Source organism: Carettochelys insculpta, chromosome 12 (genome assembly GCF_033958435.1).
Source record: "Carettochelys insculpta isolate YL-2023 chromosome 12, ASM3395843v1, whole genome shotgun sequence".
Taxonomy (NCBI): domain Eukaryota; kingdom Metazoa; phylum Chordata; order Testudines; family Carettochelyidae; genus Carettochelys; species Carettochelys insculpta.
In genome coordinates this window covers 11,345,423-11,362,790 of record NC_134148.1, presented here as the reverse complement: position 1 = coordinate 11,362,790, position 17,368 = coordinate 11,345,423, and the positions used below count along the sequence as shown (strand labels likewise).

Sequence of the window (17,368 nt, the reverse complement as noted above, 5' to 3'; positions counted from 1 at the left end):
TACTATACTTGATAAGTATCTCCCTTCTCTTGATACACTCGTACATATATCTCAGCCTCTGTATTTCCACTCCAGTGCACCTGGTGAGGTGGGTTTCATCCACAAGAGCTTATGCCCCAATAAATTTCTTAGTCTTTAATGTGCCCTAGGATGTCTCATTATTTTAAGTAATGAGAGTTAATCTTTCTGGCCCAGACCAGATTTAATCCAAGTATTTCTTCATTTTTCCCATGAGCACCATAATCCTAATCCTTCCTCAATGCTAATCCTTCCTCAAATTGAGATCGCGAGCATCTGTGGTGCACATCTGATTTAAACTTCTGACTTTTTCACATAATCTGGTGTTCCTCCTTTTCTGCTAGTGACTGCTGTGTAGCCTCAGCTGAGCTCTCCCTCAGTATCTACCATACTTAACAGTCTCTTTCTATAGCTTTAACGGAGTACTTGCCTTTTCTTCCCTTTCACAGGCTTTTTGCTCACTCAGAATAGTTCTGCACTAATTCACTTCCAAAGCAATCTGACCAACTAGAAAGAACAGAGTTGTCTATCCTGTCATCCTCTGATCAGTTCCAAAATGCAGTATCCTCAGCCACCTGCTGGAAACAATGGTCCTTTCAGGCTGTGTCTACACTACAAAAATAACTTCAAAGTTGCTTACTGTGCTAGTCTACACACACACACCCTACTGCAAAGTTAAACTTCCTGGGAATGGAGTAAGGACTTTGAAGTTGGACTTCCTTCTTCGAAGTTAACCTCAAAGTAAGGGAAAATGTGTGTAGACTCTTTGCTGGCTACTTTGATGTAATGCCTAACTTTGAAGTTAACTTCAAAGTTAGTTCCTAGTGTAGATGCACCCTCAGTGTTGTACAAGAGTATGCAGTGAAAGTGATTTTACTTAGGAGTTGTTATGAGTTACCCTTTTTTCTTCCTCTTGCCTTTTCTAGCTACAGATAACTAACAGATTCCCATCCTATAATTAAAAGGAAAATTGCCACTCTTGTATGTATTGATAGTTTTATGCTTATTCTCTCTACCATGATAGACCCGTGGGGAGAGTGAAACATCAAATCCATGCTCTGTCAAGGAGATCTGAGAGCAGACTTAGTTTTGTTCTGGAATTTCTTCATTCTCTTACATTCAGCCTTGGAGATATACAAAATTATAATAAAAAACGGTGGTTCTCAGCCTTATCATACCCTCCTGCTCACAGCTTTCTCCACTGAGCATTTCAAACCTTCCAGCTAGGCAGAGCATTAATATCTTATCCTTAAACCCCAAAAACGTGTGGATAAACAATGTGTGCTTCTGAGTTATGAAGACAATACAGTTATGTTCTGCCTAGCTAGAATGTTCAAAGTACATGGTAGTGAGAGATATGAGTGGGTGGAATTAGACATTGTGCCAGTGAGGCAGCAGGAAGTGGTTAGCCTAAGGCATGAGCCAAAGGAGTACTTTTCTTCCGCCCAGATTTGCTATCTTTGTTCATCAGTAGTTTGGGCTATGTTATGGCCCAAACTGATTACTGAATACAGTTTAAGTGTATGTGTTATGTAACTCTGCTTCTGTGACATACTAATTACATACCACAAAGTATTAGCTCTCAGACAGCAAACTGCTAGCACTTTTTGCAAATAAGCCAATGCACTCACAAAGAATGAAAACTGCTGAATTCCTTCCAAAAGTCAATCCCTAAATGCATATGGTATATGTGAATCCATACAGATGAACAGGGAAGTGTCTCATTAGCATCCCCCTTTCAAAAGGCGGGGGCTAGTGTAGACATAGCTAATGTGTAAAGTTGAAAGCCCTGCTGTCTTAAAGAATAAGTGGAATTCTAAGTTTGTTTGGACCCTGCCACATCCTGAAACACCACCTTAAAAAACCTATGCAGTGGTAATGTGTGTGTCAAGTAATTTTAATATACAGCCCTTCCAAGAGCAACAGTATCAATGTACCCTCAACTTGAAGTAAGTTTATAAAATGAAAAGAAGCTTCAATATCTTCTGTAAACAAAGCCTTTCAATACCTTGAATGTGTGTTTGGAAAAAGATACCTGTAAATATCTTAGTCGTTGCTACAATCCTGCACTATATTACAGGAATTTAATAGCCTTCATGTTAAAAAGAATCCCAAACAAAGCTAAGTTATGGATTTAAAGATCTCACCACTTTCATTTTGATCACTTTTTAAGTCAATATTTGGAATAAGCCTGCAACCAAACCAAGTAATGTGAATTTACCATCATGGAGTCTTACGTGGAAAATCCCTCACTCGCTTGTTGAACAAAAGTCCTGGTATTTTGAGGTTGTAATCTACAAAATCCCAGGAAATTCCTTCCTGATCTCAATGAGAAGGATCTCACAGTAGCAGCCTATTGGTTTTATTTATTTTTCCAACTCACAATCAGCCAAAATTGTTTCCATTCATGTAGTAATAGGTCTCCAACTTGTCCTTCAAAGTTTATCCAGTTTCAAAGTCTATCATATTTTAGTTTCCACAAGGGACAAATAACATTATCAATGAACAGCCATGGTTACACTATCCCCTGAATTTCGGAAGGGGCATGATAATGAGCCACTTCAGCAGGTGCTAATGAGGTGCTGTCATATATATGCAGTGCCTCATTAGCATAATAGCAGCCATGTGTGTTTCAAAAGTGCCACTTTCAAAATGCATACCACCTGTGTAGATAGGGGCCTTTCGAAAGGACCCTTTCCGCGACTTTGAAAGCCCCTTTTTCCCAAAAACCAAAGAAGAGGTTTTGGGAAGAAGGGGCTTTCAAAGTCCGGGGGGGGGGTCCTTTTGAAAGTCCCCTATCTACACAGGTGGCGTGCATTTTGAAAGTGGCACTTTCAAAACCTGCACAGCTGCTATTATGCTAATGAGATGCTGCATATTCATGGCAGTGTCTCATTAGCTTCTGTCGAAGTGTCTCATTACCATGCCCCTTCCGAAAGGCCAGGGCTAGTGTAGCCATGGCTAGTGGGAGGAAGATTAACTTGTGAATGTGAGCAACAGCTATCTCACAGTAACATATTAAAACACAAAAACTAGACCTCAAACATCACCTTTGCTGCAGCTGAGTCATTCAGTGCTGAACTGAAACACCTGTGTTCAAATAATGTACTTTCATGTCTACTGAGAGCCATCACTAGGAACGAGTACATCAGGTGAAAAACTCCCCATGACAACTTTCAGTCTCTAGGTCTGATCCTTCCCCACCTCTGTTACTTAGACATCTTCCTGCTACTGAAAGGATTGGGACCCCTACAACAAGGGTGGGGAATCCTTTTTGGGTCTGGGGCCACTGACCCATAGACAAATCAGTTGGGGGCCACAGGAGCAACAGGACAAAAAAAAAAGATACTTCATTGGTGTGGTTCTCTACTGGGGGGTAAGGGTGGGAGGGAGGGTGTAGGAACAGGATGGGAATTGGGGGGTGTGGGCAGGTGGGAGGGAGGGTTCAGGAACAGGATGGGAATTGGGGGGTGTGGGCAGGCGGGAGGGAGGGTTCAGGAACAGGATGGGAATTGGGGGAGCAGGAGGGAGGGTGCAGGAACAGGATGGGAATTGGGAGGGTGTGGGCAGGCAGGAGGGAGGGTTCAGGAACAGGATGGGAATTGGGGGGTGCAGGTGGGAGGGAGGGAGGATGCAGGCGGGAGGGAGGGGGGTTGCAGAAACAGGATGGGAATTGGGGGGTGCAGGCAGACGGGAGGGTGCAGGCGTGGGCTTGGGGTGGGTGATCTTAGCCAGAGTTGGGTGCAGGAGTGGGCTGGGGGTGGAGCTCTGAGTTCTCCCACCATTGCCAGTAAATGCAGGTGTGACGGGGTGGTGGAACCCAGATGCCGGTGCCGCCCTGCTAGTCCCCCAGTCCTCCTCAGTTGGGGGAAGAGGCAGGGTGGGGTGGAGCGATGGTGGGGAGAGGTAGGACTGGCAGAGGGGGTTGTGCTGGCCCTTCCACAGGATGGTTGAAGGGTCATATGGCTGGTGACCCACCAGCATTCCCCTTGACCAGTCACCTCTGGATGCATCTGATGAAATGAGATGCAGCTACCAAAAGCTTCTGCCTGAGTAACATTTTTAGTCTTTCAGGTGTCACTGGACTCATTGTTTTTGCTGAAACAGACAAACACGGCCAACTCTGAGACCTTTTATACTAAAAAGTCCTCCAATGAAATTGAGTAAAGGAGCCAATGGAACTGCACCCATTTCCCTTGTCGGAGAATTTGGCCCAGGAACTGCATCTGAGCATCAACCTCTGCTCACTTTACATTTAGTTAAGTCCATAGTAAACTGCCTGAGGCAATAGAGCTAGTCAGCTTTTATACCGGTTACATTTGTGCATTTCCATCATAACGCAGAAGGCTTTTCACACACACATGCTTGTAGCTTCTTCCCTTTGAATCGCTTTATGCCAAAGAAAAGCAAGTACAATAGTCTGGGGGCCCAAATGCAAAATTCTGCCTATATTGGTCACGTGCCCTTGGCAGAAAGCGTCTAACATTTTTATGGAGGCAAATTACACTTGGGAAGATGCAGGTTAAGGGGGCAGTAGCATTATGCAGTGTAATCTGGAGAATTCTGGATGCTTTTGTAAATCATATCCAGTTGCCTTCTTGAATTTCTTGAAGAAATCAGAAGTCTTTTAATACGTATAATTAAGTCACCTGATGGGTAGCTGTTCGTCTGTAGATTCACAAATAGCAAGCATCTGCGTAACACCTTCAAGACTAACACATTTATTAGCTCTCATGGGTGAGTGATTGCTTCTTACTTAGGACAGAGTCTGCTTGAGCATATATACCTCTTGTACACCACCCTCAGTCAATTGCTTTTACCCAGAGAGTCAAACACTGAACAGATGGGCATGTTTACTAATCATCTGAATTGTATGCAGAAGCACCACTTGCCACATTTCTGGGAACTAGCGTAGCCAGAGAAGGATAAAAGCTTAATACAATGAATAACCACATCAGCCAGCTCAGTCATAACTGACTTGGTCAGATGATCAGTGCAAAAACAGCCTTTCTTCACATAAACTTCACTCTTTGCTAATATCGGTAGTAATACACAAGGTCCAAGTTAAAATACAGAGATTAAATATAGCTCAAAATAAAATATATAGTTAAAATATAAAATATGGTTTAAACTTTTATTTTTTCCCTTTTTAACATAGGGAACATGTTATCTCAGTGGGGTAGCCAAGCTAGTCTGTAGCTTCACCAAAAATAAATAAATAAATAAATAAGCAGTCCTGTAGCACATTAAAGACTTACAATGTTATTCATTGGGTAATGCACTTTCTTACCCACAAAAGCGCATTACCTAATGAATAAAATTGTTCGTCTTTGCGATGCTACAGGACTGCCTTATTTTTAAATATTACCTCAGTGAATGGCTGCATTTAAGGGGGCCCTCAACCCTAGAGCACTCCAGGGGCTGCCTGCTGCACTTATATCTCTACCACAGGTTTCCCCTAGTGGGTTTTCAGTGAGCCCAGTGAAGCTTGTGTGTACTGAACTGCACCCTTTAAGAGGGCTAGATATTTAACCACAGGCAGAACATTACAGGCAGCCATCTACTGTGCAACATTCGACTTAAGACAAACAGCTCTTGCTTTTCTGAACTGACGGCAATTGGTTTGACTTTATGATACTCCGTCTCCCAGTGGGACGTATTGCAGTTCTGAGTTACAATATTTTGACTTATGATGCAGCATTCAGGAACCAATTGTGTTTTAAGTCTGAGTGCTGCCTGTAAACAAATAGATTTCCACCCCACCTCCTAGTAAGACAGGAAAGGATCTGAGTTAACATTAGTCTATCAATCCAACTTATGTCCCATTCCTTACTGGAGAGGCTCTCTTAACAGGCATCCCTTCCTTAAGAAATGCCTCTTGTCCTCATTTGGGAATGGCTTTCTCCACTTGAATCAAGGTCTCTAGAGAGTTCAAAGCATAACCCCTGTTCTCTAGAGTAGCTAGGGAGTAACTTCCTAGCCAATTAGCCTTCTTTCCCCCATGTGCCCTCCCTCAGCTTACATAACCTTTTATAAAGCCCTGGTGTTCCTTAACTAGTTAACTAGTGCCAAACTATTTTGTGAGGCATGTCAAAAATCAAAGCCTACCAACGGCTGCACAAATGAAAACTGATAGTTTTCAGGGCCGCCAAGGAAAATGTACTTCCATCAGAAAGTTGCAATTATTTATTATTATAGATTATGTTTTAGGTATATTTTATAAATTTTCAGATCTTGTTTGACTATAATACAATCATTTGAATTGAGACTGTAATACTTAAAGTGAATTTTATTGTTTTATAATTTTATTCATAGTTTGTAAAATTTGATGTGTAAAATTATTTGTTCATATATAATTTTAAATATAAATTTATTGATTTATAATTAATATAATACAGTCTGTGATTTTTATTTGGGAAAGTTCCCCTTGCTGGGTCCCTGAGGCCGGAGCTGACAGAGTGGCTCCACATTCCAGCCAGCTCCCACCCCAGGGCTGCAGAGGTTCCCCTAGCTGGGATCCCCAGGCTGTAGCTGCCAATGGAGGTATATGTAGTTGTGGACTGCAGAAAAATTCGATTGGGCTGCATGTTTGACATGCTTGAATTAGATCATCATTTATCCCCAGAGGAGACCGCAGAGATCCATTCTCTTTAATGCAGCATGTTACCGTACACTGAGACTTTCCAGGGGCTAACTATTCTGTTGCACTGCTATCTTTACTGCATTTCAGTGGCTGGCAAAATACTTACTTGTATGCTGTAGAATCACAGGATTAAGAAACAAATGTCTACCACACCCTTCATTTGAGATGGAAATACGCATTCCAGATCTAGAGACAAAAATAAGCAAGTGCAGTATTGTGTTAAATGTAATACACAAAGAAACAAAGGGAATGTTTCAAACATTTGACAAGATAAGCAAACTGTTTCTCTGCTTGTTTCATTTAAATTAAGATGGTTAAAGGCAGAGCTTTTCTTCTGCACAGGAAAGTTCCAAAGCTGTATTACATCACTGTTCAGTTGTAAACGTTTGAAAGAACAACTATAACGTTTTGTTCAGAGTTAGGAACATTTCAGAGTAACAGACATCTCAGGATGTTGTTTGTAGCTGAGGTTCTTAATGAAAAGAAGGCTAGTTTTTTTTATTAACAAATAGTAGTAGTGTTTATTTTGACTCTTGCATTTATATTTACAACTAGCAAATTTAACCAGCATGGCTCAGGTATTTAAATGAACTCGGGTTTCTTTTTTGACTCCCATTTGGAAAATAAAAGGAAAAAGTATGTGGTTTGTGCAAATGATTGTGGTTTTGGCAAGTGAATTTAAAAAGAAGATTGTATTAATGGGGGTCTGAGAGTGGCTCAGAGATGAGACAGATGGCTTGCTGTGTGCTGGTGCTGGGGGTAGTGGTTGTGGTGCTGATGTGAGGGCAGCGGTTTGGGCGGTGGGGGCTCAGGACACGCAAGTGTGGGTGCTGGAGCAAGCGCAGGGTGGCCAGGGCGCTGAGTTTGGTCTGAGTGAGGAGGGTCTGGCAGGGGTGTAGATGTCACACCAGGGGTTTGGTGTGCAGACGGCTGAGGAAAGGGGTAGACTGTGCTAGAGTGAGGGCAGGGGCTGGGGGCCTGAGGGTTCGGTGGAGGCAGGGGAGGCTTAGAAGAGGAGTGGGGTGTGGACAGACTGTGGCCAGAGGATGGGGGTGGGGTGAGGCTTAGTGGAAGCAGTGGGTTAGTGTAGTGAGGGTTGAGCGGTTGGGGTAGTGGGTGCAGATGTCACAGGAGGAGTGTTGGTGGGGGCACATTGCTGGGGTGGAAGGTAGTGGAGTGAGGGCGGTGGGGGACAAGGGCCGAGGATTCCGTGTGGGGGGTGCAGGCAGAGGTTGGGGGAGCGCAGAGAGGGTGCTTTTGGCAGAGGGTTGGGAGGGTCTCAGGGTCTTGCTGGAGACAGACACAGTAGCCATGTTGAGCTGGTCCATTGGGGGTCAGGTGTACTGCTTGGCCCTGGCATCTCCTGCGGGGGTCCAGGTCACAGTTCATGGCCCTGGCATCTCTGGGGTGGGCAGGGGGAGAGGGCTGAGCCAGACCAGCTTCTGCAGCCCCAGCCTCTGCAGAAGACTGAGCTCCTTGCTGAGTGGGGCGGGGGCATCTCCTGCCCCCACCTGAACCGAGTGAGGGCGTGCCAGGCTGGCGCCAAGGTGCTTTTTTCCTGACCCCGACAACAGTGGCTGAGGGGCCGGAGCCACAAGGATAGCGGTGCAGGGATCCAAGGCTGGGCCAGTGGCTATTTTTCCCAGCCCGGGCACAGCAGCAGCCGGGGCAGCTCTGGGGCTGCAGCTCTTTTCTGTGGCCTCAGCACAATGGCAGCTGGGGGGCTGGGGCTGTGCTTTATTGTGGTGGCCCTGACAGTGGCGGGGGCAAGGTCAGGGCCACAGCTCTGGCTCTCTTCCCTGGCCCCTGGGGGTTATGGGCCTGGGACCATGGCAGATCTCTCTGGCCCAAGTCTGAGCTTGAGGGGGCAGGGCCAGGGCTCCAGTGTCTCCAAGGGAGGCCTAATTGGGAGGTGTTGTGGAGGGCAGCACAGTTATCCCTTGTGCAGCACTGGGGCTGTGTGCTGGGAAGTGGGGTGTAGTGGGGCACTTACCTATCCCAGAAGGGCACAGAGCCCTGTCTCCATGTGGCCATTGTTTTCCTTCTGCAGCTGTCCTCGGTGGTCACTCCGCGCTATGGCTGTTCCCTGAGCTTGCCGTCCCCAGCAGCGAGTCTGAAGTACGTTGTCCCTCCCTCTCCATGTTCTGAGAAATCTTGGGATTTCAGGTATTTCCCACTTTCCAGGCACAACCAACCCCTGGCTGTTTTAAGCTACGGTAGGAAGAAGCTGCCTACCAAATTCTGTGGTTGTTGCTCTTATGGCTTAAGAAAGGTTCTTGAACAAATGTAGCACCAAAAGAAAGACACTTTCTTCCTCTCTCTAGTGCTTTTTTCGTGCCAGTACTTGCTGGTACTGAGCACTGGCACCTCAGCAACCCCAGCCACAGGACTGGCTGTGGATGGAGGGCAGGGAGCCGGCTGCTGAGTAACGACTCCTCTTTTTTTGTTGAAGAAGAAGAAGAAGAAGAAGAAGAAGAAAGCACTGCATATGCATGGAGAGAGATTTAGATAATTAAATGTGGCAGCAAGATATTCAGAGATGAAGATTTATGCAGCAACACAGTGTTCCTTTACAGCTTGGCTTTATTTAAAAGACAGAATAGGTGTCATGTATACAGCGTTAGCAAGACTTCATTGTAATACATTCAATCTGAACACTTACAAACAGTAACAGAGAGGAAGCCGTGGAGTCTATACACTATCAAAACAAAAAGCAGTCAAGTAGCACTTTAAAGACTAGCAAAATAGTTTATTAGGTGAGCTTTCGTGGGACAGACCCACTTCTTCAGACCATTTTTTTCAGCAATACATTTGTCCTATAGGCATTCTCTTACACAATGCTTGGCATTTGGACAATTGATCTGTAGTTTATACAGCCAGTCTTACAGGAGATACCACATCAGCTGACGGCCTTTTTGATTAGACTGGCTAAAAACCTGCTCTGCTGCTAGGAAAGAATAGAAACAGCTTCTGCCATCAGGAAGCATACCAAAGAAGTAATCCATGAACTGCATAAGTGAGTAGAAATGTGATGTAATTTATGTAAGAAAGGTAATTTGATTACGTGCTTCTTCACCGGAGACTGATCAGGGGTCCTCAGGAGGGGGGCTTTGAGGGGGGCCTGGGTGAGGGGGGCCCTCACAGGCACCCGTGTTCCCTCCGCACAGGGGATGCGTGCACTCAATGCCCTGCTGCTGAAGAGGGTCGTCTGAGTTGGGGACCTGGACGCGGTCATCGAGGGATTCGCCGCCATGGGATTCCCCAACTGCTTCGGAGCCCTTGATGGGACCCACATCCCCATCCATGTCCCAGATCACAGTGGTGGCCGCTATGTCAACAGGAAGGGCTACCACTCTGTGGTCCTGCAGGCCATGGTCGACAGCCATGGCCGCTTCCAAGACAGCTACGTGGGCTGGCCCGGCTCTACCCACGATGCCTGCGTTTTCCAGAATTCGGGCCTATGCTGCCGACTGCAAGCGGGGACCTACATCCCGCAGAGGGAGATCCCTCTGGGGGATACCACCACCATATCCCTCTGCCTTGTGGTGGATGCGGCATACCCCCTCCAGCCCTGGCTTATGCGGCCCTATACAGGCCACCTCTCCAACAGCCAGGAGCGCTACAACGCCCGCCTCAACCATGCCCGACAAGTGGTCGAGCGAGCCTTCGGGCGCCTGAAAGGCCACTGGCGTTGCCTCCTGGCACGCCTAGATCTCGGCCTCCCAAACATCCCCCAGGTTGTGGGGGCCTGCTGCACACTCCACAACCTGATGGAAAGCAAGGGGGAGGCCTTCGTGCAGGGCTGGGCACAGGAGGCTGCAACAGCCTATCCCCAGCCAGCCGCCGTCCCAAGCCGCCAGGCCCACCAGGATGGGGTCTGGGTTCAGGAGGCCCTAAGTGAGTACTTTCACCAGGGGGCCCAGTGAGCAACCCCCCCAGCCATCCCTGCACCCCGCCCCAGCACCCACACCTCACCTCACCAAAAGCACACGGGACACAGGTTTTGGGAAAAATAAAACTGTCATTATTTACAAGAAAAACAAAAATGTCACCTCTTTTTGGCAAATAAATAATAATATTAGCAAAAAGAACAGATTAATGAAAATAATAACTATGTAAAAGTGGGGACATCTCTACAAACTATAACGGGGGGTCAACTATAAATAACTATATGCAAGGGTGGGGACAACTATTTACAGGGGGGAGATGTGGGCAGGCCACCCATCGACCCATCATTGTGGGGCGGGGGTGGAAGGGCGCGACCCCCGTCGCATCCGGCTGGCCAGTCCCCCTCTCAGCTGGGGTCGATGGCGAGGCTGGCTGGGGGCTGGGAGCATGGGGAGGTATGGCCGAGGTGGGTCCATGGTCCCGGGTGACGCCTGCTCTGAGGAGCTGGTGGGTGGGGCAGCAGGTGGGATGACAGCGGGTGGGACGACAGCAGGCGGGACGACAGCAGGCGGGACGACAGTGGGCGGGGCGGTGGGGAGCACAGGACGGAGGACATCAGGGGGAGGCAGACGGGCCACCAGCTCCTCGAGGATATCAGCCACCCGGTTAAAGGTAGCCATGAATTCGCGCCAGGCCTCCCGGCGCCAGGCGACCTCCCGCTCCTTGAATTGGAGCCTCCACTCCATGAGGTCCGCCTGGCACCGGAGGGCAGCAGCCACCTCCGGGTCGTAGGTGGTGGTGCTGCGTCGGTGTTGTCCCCGGGAGTGGACCCGGACTGGGGCAGGCGGTGTCCCCGACAGCTGGTGCTCCGGTGGTCTGGGAGGGTTGTCGGGGACGACGGATGGTGCGGCTGCAGAAATAGGGGGAAAGGGGGAAGGGAGGCCGTGAGTACCCAGCCTTGACCCGTGGCCCACCCCCCATCCCCCCAAGGGCCTGTGTCCCCGCCCCATCCATCCCCCATTGGTGCGTGCAGTGATCCTGTGGGTGGCCCCCTCCAGTGGTCCTCCCCTCTCCCCTCCCACTGGGGGTCGGGCACGGCACTGTCCATGGGTGGAGGTGCTGCTGGGCACTGGTGGCTGTGGCACCGTCCCTGTGCTGTGGATTGCCCGGGCCATGTCAGGCTGGGATGTTGTGGGGATGTGGGGGGCCCCTGGTCAAGTGGTACCCCCGCCCCATGCTCAGGGGGTCTGTGCCCTGTGGGGTAGGTACCTGATGGTGCACTGCCAGGCTCCAGAGATGCCCATGAGGCAGACACCCGGCTGGAGCTGCGGGACAGCACATCCAGCACCAGCTCCCCCTCCTCACTGGACCACTCCGTGGCTGGGGTGGAGGGTCCCAGCTGTAGGCGTGGGGGGGCAGAGCTTGCCTCCGGTCCTGACCCTAGCTCCGAGGCTGGCTGGGGCTCGTCGGCCATGGTGTCAAGAGTGGCTCGGGGGAGGCGGTGCCCCGGGGGCCCAGGATAGCCCTGAGCTCCCAGTAATAGGGGCAAGCAGCGGGGGCAGCCCCAGACCGGCTGGCTGAGTCCCAGGCCCAGGCGTAACCCTGCCGCAACTCCTTCACCTTACTCCTGACATGGTCAGAAGTGTGGGCAGGTGACCCCGGGCAGCCAGGCCCTCGGCTAGCCAGGTGAACGCCTCCGCATTCTGCCGCTTGCTCCCCATGACATGCAGCACCTCCTCCTCCCCCCAGAGCCCCAGCAGGTCTCGGAGCTCAGTGTCTGTCCAGGAAGGACCCAGCTTCCTACCCTGCCGGCTGGAGGCCTGGGAGCCCTGGGATGGCCCGGAGGGGGAGCTCTGGGGGCGCTCGTGAGGCTGGCTGGCTGTCATGATGTCCCTCTGGCAGTGCAGGGACACCACGTGGCCGGGCTGCTGCATGCACGCTGCCAGCTTCCTGCTACGGGGTTTCTGGGTCCCTGCGGCTTTAAGAGCCGCTGAGTGCAGAGACCACAGAGCCCTGCAGGGGCTAGACAGAGCGTCTCAACCCCTCAGCTGATTGCCACCATGGAGGACTCCGCTAGTTTGAAGTAGCGGGACGCAAATCGCCTACACACACCCTACTTCGATGTTCAATGTCGAAGTAGGGCGCTATTCCCATCTTCTGATGGGAATAGCGATTTCGACGTCTCACCGCTTAACGTCGATCTCAACGTCGAAATAGCACCCGGCGCGTGTAGACGCAACGGGTGCTATTTCAACATTGTGCTGGCTACTTCGAAGTAGCCGGCTAGTGTAGACATAGCCTAAGGCTTTTAATTGGTTTAGAAAGTGGGTTAGACTGGGTTAAAGACCTATTGATTCAACACATGCAAATTGATTCTGCTGTCAAGGCTTCTACAGCAACTTTATGCAACTTAAACCTGATTCCCTCTCTGGTGGAGGATAGCTGTAGTACCAGGCTCACAAAGGGGACAGTCCTTCCCCTCGCTTGCCATGAGATCAACAACATCATCCCCAACAAACAACCAGAAGCTCTTGAGACTGTCTGAAAATGAAATTGCTGCACAGGAGCTAAACCCATGTTCAGCAGTTAAAAGTTTAACCTACCAGCATTTGTTCCCTGTGTTATTCATCTTGTTAGGTCCTAGCAATCTTATTTGCTTGGTTTATCTACAATTTTCCTTTACTTATCTGTGGGGCTGTGAAACCCCTGCCCTATTTATGGTACAGAAGAAAGGAAATAGCAATGACATTTAATGTCAGACAGCTGCAGACTTTTTGCCCAAACCAACATTAATGAACTATTATATCAGGTGGCAGTGCACTAGTCTCACCTTTGCATAGTCATGGGCAAATAGCAATAAGCTTTGATAGGAAGTCTGAAAAAAAAATCTTAGGGAATGTTAGGGAACCGGCAGATTTGCATCATTTAATCTCTGTAGCAAGGCTTAGGGTTTGGGAAATCATTGCTGTCCTAATTTGTTCAGTCTTCCCTCTGTGTTAATGATCAATGACCAACTGGATATATTAAGTTTGCTTTTGATTAATTCTTCAATGTGTTTGCAAATCCCAACACAACTAACCTGTACTTAAAATCCATTACATTACTTTTGATTTTAATAGTTTTAACTTGGTTACCTGGCACATTCATATAGGCTCAAATCCTGCTTCCATGGATATCAATGATATTTTTGGACTGTCAGATTTATGTTTTACTTATATATTTGGCTCACTACATATACAAAATGGTTGATGCCTTGTTTGGATCACTGCTTTCCCTACTCCCAACCTTCTCTTAAATGATTTACTAGCATTCCAAGAAAATAGCACTTTTATTTGCAGCACATTAGTATATAACCTTCATTTAGCAGCTGAACTCCCCCATCAGTTAGCACACTACAAAGTGCACTTTGCCAAGTTTGGTAATACGAATAGTAAATACATGGCATTAAATGTAGGGAAGAGCTCAAACTTTCCTTTTGATAATATCAGCTCAAAGCTTGCTAGCCTTTTTGTCAATGGATTCAAAATTATCTGTTGACGTGGTTTGTCCCTGGATCTTCCGTAAGTGCATTGTCTGAGGGTTTTTTTGTTTTTGTTTTGTTTTGCTACAAGTAAGGAAACACCGTTGGAAGTTTCAATTGCTTTTGTAGAAAGGGTTGACGCTTTTTTTTTTAGGCTGGCAGGTCTGGAACTCAGAAAACTTTCTTTGACAAACTTCTACTGGCTTACCTGCATGCACAGAAGGGTGTTTTGTCTTCAAAGGTGGATACAAATGCACCCACTTCAGACTCATTTGATAGTTTCTCCACAAAAACCCACAAAACTGACCATGGGAGTGCTTCTTATTGATTGCAGTGTCACCACTACTGCTGCTTCCAGCTCCTTGTTTTAAAATGAGATCCATTTTTAGATTGCAACCACACACACAGAGGGACAATTTCAATCTCATTAACATGCTTGTACACATAAGTCAATTTCACAAGACATTGCCCTTCCCTTTTCATAATGATCAGGAATACATCAGCCAATTGATTTCTCATCATGTAAATTCGCAGTCATGCTGAAAAACAATCAGACAACATGCAGAGCACCAAGATGGTTTCCCATGTTTACCATTTTCATACATTTTAGCAATAGCTGTGAGGTTTCAGTATAACAAACTACACATGAAATTATGCTGTATTTCAGTAGTGTTGAAATCAGGGTGGAGGCCCTCGTAAGGTGATAAGTTAAACACATAAGAGGACTGACTGCCCCCGAGCACTGATTTATAACTTGATCGAATCTGGGGAGGATTTCCATAGAGATGACTATGAGCACACCCCTGCCACAATAACAATCCAATGCCAAATTTCAGGTCCTGGATCCACAGCGTGGGAGTGTTCAATTTTTTAGAGGAAAGGTCATGCTCTTGTTTTTAATATGTCCAAACCAATACATTTCCTCCACCCTTGTCATCAGTAACAGGAGTATGTTTTCCAAAAGAAATTCACCCTGCAGCAGACATGGAATAAACCATAAAAATAAGCAGCTTTGTCGTGTTATTTTGAGCAGTCTAATTGCAGCTGTTTAGGGCATTCACATAGGCCACGTCTACACCACAGCTCCCTTTTGAAAGGACAGCTTTCGAAACAGAACGTCGAAAGCCGTTCTTTCGAAAGGGAGCGAATGCGCAGACAAACAGAGACCAAAGGTGTGATCTGCTCTTTCGAAAGTCCCGGAGTGCAAGTTCGAAAATGAGCATCCACGCTATGCAGGGCGCTCTTTCGAAAGTACAGGCGCAGGAAGTCCTGCGGGCAGGGTCGCATGGCGGATGAGCCCTTCCGGGACCACAGCCTGCCATCCCCTTAAAGGTCCCCCCATCCCATACATCAGCCTGCACACGTTGAGGGCCAGCCACCTGTCCCCAGACTTGCACACCAAGGAGATCAAAACAAAAAAGCAGTCAAGTAGCACTTTAAAGACTAACAAAATAATTTATTAGGTGACCTTTTGTGGGACAGACCCACTTCTTCAGACCAGAGCCAGGCCAGAACAGACTCAATATTTAAGGCACAGAGAACCAAAAATGGGGAGACCAGAGGAGGCACCCCAGGCCACCATGGAACCTGAGCAGCCCCCCCGTCCCCATCAAGGCTGTGGCCAGCGCACTGGCCATGGTCCTGGCTGCCACGCAGCAGTGGCTACAGGCAGCCAGCCTACTAGCCACCCTCCTGGAAGTCATCCTGAGGGCACGATGTCCCCAGCTAGTCCCCCGGAGCATCCACTGCCTGTGGAGCTTCCCCACAAGCAGCAACTGGTGGGACCGGCTGGTGCTGGAGGACTGGGGCGACGATCGGTGGCTACAGAACTTCCAGATGACCAAGGGGACATTCCTAGAGCTGTGCCACTGGCTCGCCCCAGCCCTCCAGCACCAGGATACCCGCATGAGGCCAGCGCTCCCACTCCAGAAAAGGGTGGCCATCACCCTCTGGAAACTGGCCTCTCCGGACAGTCACCAATCTGTCAGCCATCAGTTCAGGGTGTGCAGGGCCACCGTTGGGGCCGTCCTCAATTAGGTAAGCTGTGCGCATGTGGGGACCAGGGGAGGGGGGGCACGCTGGCATGGGGCACCATCGAGGACCACAGGGTAGCCCTCACTGGGGACAGGACAGTGACAGGGACGGGGCCCCAGAGAGGCCTGCCCTGCAAGGGACAGGGATGGTCAGGCACACTACACCCCACCCCATGCTCACGAGTGCATCCTCCTCCCACTCCCTGCCGATCTTCCAGGCCATCAACAGGGTCCTCCTTCAGCAGCTGGTCCATGTCAGGGACCTGGATGATGCCATCCGGGGCTTCAAGGAGTTGGGCTTCCCAAACTGGTTCGGGGCACTGGACAGCACGCACATCGCTATCTGAGCACCAGAGCTCAGTGGCAGGGCTTTCATAAACCGTAAGGGCTACTACTCTGTGGTCCTGCAGGCACTCGTCGACACCAATGGTCAGTTCCAGGACATCTGCGTGGGCTGGTCCAGCCATGCCCATGATGACAGGGTGTTCCGGAACTCAGGGCTGGGCCACCGCATGGCCGAAGGGACCTTCATCCCCCAGCAGGAGCTCCCCATTGGGGACACCACAATGCCCCCCTGCATCGTGGCGGAAGCAGCTTACCTACTGCAGGCCTGGCTCATGAGGCCATACATGGGATACACACAGCCCAGCCAGGCTGTTTTTAATGAGAGGCTGAACTGGGCATTTGGCTACTTGAAAGGGCACTTCAGATGCCGCCTCACGAGGCTGGAGGTGGGTCTCCCCAGTGTTCCAGCAGTGTTTGGGGCCTGCTGTGTCCTGCACAACCTCACGGAGGCAAAGCATGAGCCATTCGTGAATGAGTGGGCCATTGAGGCAGGGCACGGGTATGAGCAGCCCCCTGCCGCCCCATGCTGCCAGGCTCAGCGGGCTGGGGTACGGGTACAGGAGGCCCTGCACCAGGCCTTTGAGCGGGGACCACAGTAACCACCCCACCCCCATGAACATGCACCCCACCCCTATGCACATACACACCCCCACACATGCACAGGGGACCCAGATGGAACCACAAAAATAAACACTTACCTGCTACTACTGCTTTGCCACCTATGTACAGGGAGGGGTATCACAGAAAAGTGAGCTGGGGGGAACTATATACAGGGGTGTTGCAGCCCCAGGTGGTCACGCTCTGGACCCTGGGAGGGCCAAAGGTAAGGACAGAAGGCCCTATTCATTTACGGGGATTAAGGGTCAGGATCCCCCATCGCCCACATCCGCCCCTTCTGCCCCAGGTCCAGGTGGTCTGTTG

The 17,368-nt window shown here is 49.1% G+C and overlaps 1 long non-coding RNA gene across 2 annotated transcripts in view; it reads left to right on the top strand.

Moving 5' to 3' along the window:
• The window catches only part of LOC142019729 (uncharacterized), a 36,032-nt gene extending 25,364 nt beyond the window's left edge, over nucleotides 1-10,668 (top strand). Inside the window, exons 2-3 of one of the 2 annotated variants that reach the window (XR_012647170.1) lie at nucleotides 8,712-8,779; nucleotides 9,829-10,668. This is a non-coding gene — a long non-coding RNA (uncharacterized LOC142019729). Of the gene's footprint in view, nucleotides 1-8,711; nucleotides 8,828-9,828 lie in introns of both variants that reach the window. The other variant, XR_012647171.1, reaches the window with a different exon arrangement.
• Nucleotides 10,669-17,368: the final 6,700 nt, after the last annotated feature.